Here is a 4,807-nt window from a genome sequence, read left to right as displayed (position 1 = left end):
CTGTAAAAATACTAGGAAAAAATAGGGAAAACACTCCATGTTATTGGTCTAGGCAAAGATTTTATGTCTAAGATCTCAAAACCACAGACAACAAAACATAGACAAATAGAACTAAACAAACACCAAACCTTCTGCACAACAAAAGAAACAATCAACAGAGCGAAGAGACAACCTGCTGAATGGGAGAAAATATTTTCAAACTGTCTATCTGACCAGAGACTGACACCCAGACTAGACAAGAAACTCAACAATTTTTAAAAATTCCATTAAAAAGTGAGCAAAGAACATGGATAGACATTTCTCAAAAGATATACCAAGGGCCACCGGGTATATGAAAAATGCTTCCCTATCCCTAATCATCAGGGAAATGCAAATCAAAACCATGATGAGATACTGTTTTTATCCCATTTAGAACGGCTATTACTAAAGAGGCAAAAAATGGATGCTGGTGAGGATGTATAGAAAAGAGAACTCTTATACACCGTTGGTGGAAATGTATATCAGCACAACTACCATGGGAAACAGTATGGAGATTTCTCAAAAACGAAAACTAGAACTACCCTATGATCCAGCAATCCCAATATATCGGTTATTTATCCACAGGAAAAGAAAGCAGTATATTAAAGGGATTCCTGCACTCACATGTTGCACCACTATCCATAATAGCAAAGATACGGAATCAGCCCAGGGGCTCCTCCAGGGGCAAATGGACCAAGAAAATGTGGCCTACATATACACAGCAGAACGCTATTCTGTGATTAAAAAAAGAATGAAATCTTGTCATTTACAGCGATATGAATGGCACTGTAGGCCATTATGTTAAGTGAAATAAGCCAGACACAGAAAGACAAATGTCACATATTCTCCCTCGTATGTGGGAGTTAAAATTTTGATTTCCTGGAGATAGAGAATAAAATAATAGATACCAACGGCTGGGAAAGGTGCGTGGGTGGGAGAGGGGGACGAAGAGAGGTTGGTTAATGGGTACAAACATATAGTTAGAGAGAGGAAGTAAGTTATAATGTTCCATAGAGGGTACAGTGACTATACTTAGCAACAGTATATTACACATTTCAGAGTAGCTAGAAGAGAGACTTGAGGTGTTCCCCAAACATAGAAATGATAAATACTGGAGCTGATGGATTCCCCAAGTATCCTGACCTACCATTACACATTCTATGCATTTGTTACATCCTGATTTGTTATATTCTATGCATGTAACAGATATTCACATGTATCCATGAACATGTAAAATATTACGTGTCAATAAAAGAAAGTATTTGAAACCTGTCAGAACGGGGAGAAGGTGAGACGTGTGTGGGTAGGCAGCAACAGCAACAGGAGGAAGGGGAAACTCACGTTGGATATGGGGCGAGAGAAATATAGAGCAAAGCAGAAGTGGAAGGGAAAAAGAAGGGAAGGAGGAGGGAAGGTGTGCAGGGAGGTCTCCAGGGCTACTACACCTTGCCTGCATCTGCCTCCTTGTCCACCGATCAGCAAGCAGTGAGGACGACTCAACTGCTGATGACTCTTCAGCTAGCTTCCCGGGAAAGAACTGGCCCTCCTTCACCAAGAGATTGGAGGCACCCCTCACTGTAGCTTGCTCTGCCTATGGATGGAATAACTGTGGAGACAGAAAGGGCAGAATTATGAACAGCATGTAAGAATTCAAAAGAAACTAAGACATGGATATTATGATATACGACCTGCCTGAGGCTACCCACCCAGTAGTGGTATAGTGTTGGGAATTTCAGTTCTAAAGATTGTTGTGCAGCATAATCACCAACAGTGATACAGTGCTCAGGAGGTCTTCTCAAAGCATCCTCCACTCAGACTGTCTTCCTGTCTAGCTCTACCACTGAAGACTCATTCCAGTAAGATCTGCTGTAAAGAACCCCTACCTAAGCACCTGGGTTCTCAAACCTCAGTGTGTGTGTGTGGAGGGGGGGGGGTCAAATGTGTGGATACTTTCCACAGGAAAAAGACAAAATGAAGCCAGAAAATCAGAAAGCTTCTACTGTGTGGCAGCATGGGAGTCCCTCACCTCCTACAGCTGTAAGGCCAAGACCATTGTCTGGCTGTGACACTGTAGGTGCTAGACCCCTTCGTCACTCAGCCCGACCAGGTCTCTCATGCTGAAACTAGGAAACTATACAGAATGGCACATGCCCTAAGAAATGAGAGGGGACATTTGGGCAGATAAGTGGCTGAAAGTCTGAACTACCAACTCCCCCGTAATCACTTGTTAGTGGAAAGCAGACACGTGCCCCTTCCTCACACACATTCCCTACACCCTCTCAGTAACTGCACTGGGCAGTTGTAGTACGAGACCCACTGCCACTGCCTTCACTGCACCAGGCTCCAGCCCACTGCAGCCCTGATACAGACATGCAAGCCCTGCTCTGGGAGGTGATAACTCGTACCCCCCAAAGAATTTTAGAACTTTGCTAGTTTTACTGGCAAGAGTCTAGGAAACATGCATGGAAGCAAATTCTGTGGCTATACAGCAAAGGAAGAAATATAAAATGTGATAGGGCTAAATTAATGGATATAGATGTACTCACCCAGGGTCTGGGATTTAAAATGTAGGCTGTGCATCTGAGATGGGCATCAGCAGTTTGTTAGGATTAATTAAAGCCTGGACTCAAATGGTGGCCTGTGGTCAATGAGGCTGAACTCTCCTGGAAATGCTTTAACAACTTTGGTTAAAGAGTCTCCAGGCTACCAAAATGTATTGGTGAGAGGGGCCAATCCTTGCAAGCTCTGATTTGGCTATTTTCTGAAGATTGGAGATATTAGTGGCTGTGGCAGTTTATTGGATTTTTTTTTAAGCTTTTCCAGCTACAGATTTATTTAACACAAAATAATCCCCTCCAGTTTTACTGAGGTGGCTGACCACGTCCACGACCAAATCTGTCTCTAAACTGGAATTCTGTTGCAGACCCAGCCCCAGCCTTGGCTCTCGTGTCGGCACCAGGGCACAGTGTCTCTGTCAGCTTCCCCTCTTGTGAGTCTTGCAAGTCGCTCGCCTTCCAGACCTTTCAGCCAAGGTCTGCCTGTCTCTGCATGGCTGCAGCACAAGGTGGCAGGCATGATCTCAGGGGGCAAGTGGAGGTAATTACAGAGACACTGGACACCCTCATTGGTAAGGTACCAGTAGAAGCGTCTCCAGGCAAACTGTCCCTTCACATAGCCTCGTGATTTGAGAGACTGCATGGCCTTCATGACATGAAGGTTGGGCACATTCTTGTCTGCCAACTCTGGGTGCTTAGGCATATAGACATCCTTCTTGGCCACTATCACACCCTCCTTAAAAAGGAGTTCATAAATGGCAATCCAGTTCTTCTTGGGCATCAACATTGCAGCGGCTGCAGTGTCCGGAGCAGAGGCTGGAAAGGCAGTTTATTGGATTCTTATCTTAATGTGACCTTCAGAAATCTGGTGGTTGTATTTACCCTTCAGGGACAGGTAGGTGCAATGATCACAAAAAACTATAGAGACAGAGCTGTCATCAGAATGTTTTAACATGCATGTGAGAAGAGCTGGGTCCCTTAGAATGAAATCGATATAGGTAGAAACCTAACGTGAGTTGCCATACTGGAAATTCAAAGTTTCCTAGATGAGTCTAAGGTTTAAACCAATTCATAGTTCAAGAACTTCACAATTGATATCTATACAGAGGTGCCCTTCATCGTGAATATTCTTCCAGACCTTCTCCAGAGAGGCCTAAGGACATTTTTCAAGATTGTGTCCTGAGATACCCGGACTTTTCAGGAGTTACCAGATACTGGCTCTGAACTAGTGCTAATCCCTGGAGAACCACTGTGGTCCACATGTCAGAGTGGAGACATTCTAAAGCCAGTGATAGGCAAAGTCTTTAATCTAAATCACAGTAGATCTAGTGAGACTATGAATCTATCCTGGAGCTAATTTCTCACTATCAAAATTAGATGGGATAGATAGTAACCAAGTACAACCTGATAGTAACCATGGTACAACTTGGTAGAGCTGTACCAAGTAATGAGGTACAACTCAACATTGGCTCCCTGACCATGGCATGGAGACCATGATGGTAGGAAAACTAGGTTGAATTTTCTAAAATTGTCCCCTACACCCACCATCAAGAAAGTAAACCAGGGCAGTGCCTGTGGCTCAAAGGAGTAGGGTGCCGGCCCCATATGCCAAAGGTGGGGGGTTCAAACCCAGACCCAGCCAAAAACTGCAAAAAAAAAAAAAAGAAAAGAAAAAAGAAAGTAAACCGAAGGAATGCTATATGCCTGGGAATTTGCAGAGATTACTACCACTGTCAAAGGCCTGATTTGTGCAGAGGTGGGGACTCCAGCCACATCTATACTTAAATCACCTGTTGAAATAACCAGATAGCTCTTGGAGAATGACTTAGATCAGTGGTTCTCAATCTGTGGATCACAACCCATAGTAACCATATTAAAGGGCCACAGCATTAGGAAGATTGAGAACCATTGACTTAGATGATCACAAAGGATGATTACAATGGTGGTCCTGGTTGTGGTATAATTATTGAAGTAAATTAATAGATTAATCTGATTATCAAAGGGAAGATTGGGTGACCCCTATGGAATGGGGACAGGATGGACTGTGTTTCTAATCCAGGAAATTCCCTGGGGTCCTCCTTAATACTCACTTGCCCAACAGTTCTGGACAAATGAAAAACTTTGCCAACCTGACCAAGGCAAGACCACTAAGGGCTCAGATTTTGCAGGAATAAAGATCTGAGTCACCCTGCCTGTTGAGCTGAGATATTGGAAGAAGGAATGGGAGCACGTGG

The 4,807-nt window shown here is 43.8% G+C and overlaps 1 pseudogene across 1 annotated transcript; it reads right to left on the bottom strand.

The window, feature by feature from the left end:
• Positions 1 to 2,828: 2,828 nt before the first annotated feature.
• On the bottom strand, positions 2,829 to 3,394 carry LOC100950318 (annotated as a pseudogene). Its single transcript, XR_154023.3, has one exon. The product of XR_154023.3 is annotated as a 40S ribosomal protein S10 pseudogene (transcript).
• Between the last annotated feature and the right edge of the window lie 1,413 nt (positions 3,395 to 4,807).

This window comes from Otolemur garnettii, unplaced genomic scaffold (genome assembly GCF_000181295.1).
Source record: "Otolemur garnettii isolate 467f Iridium unplaced genomic scaffold, OtoGar3 scaffold00079, whole genome shotgun sequence".
Lineage (NCBI taxonomy): Eukaryota > Metazoa > Chordata > Mammalia > Primates > Galagidae > Otolemur > Otolemur garnettii.
Note: the sequence above shows the minus strand (reverse complement) of the source record. Positions and strands in the feature narration are given on the sequence as shown.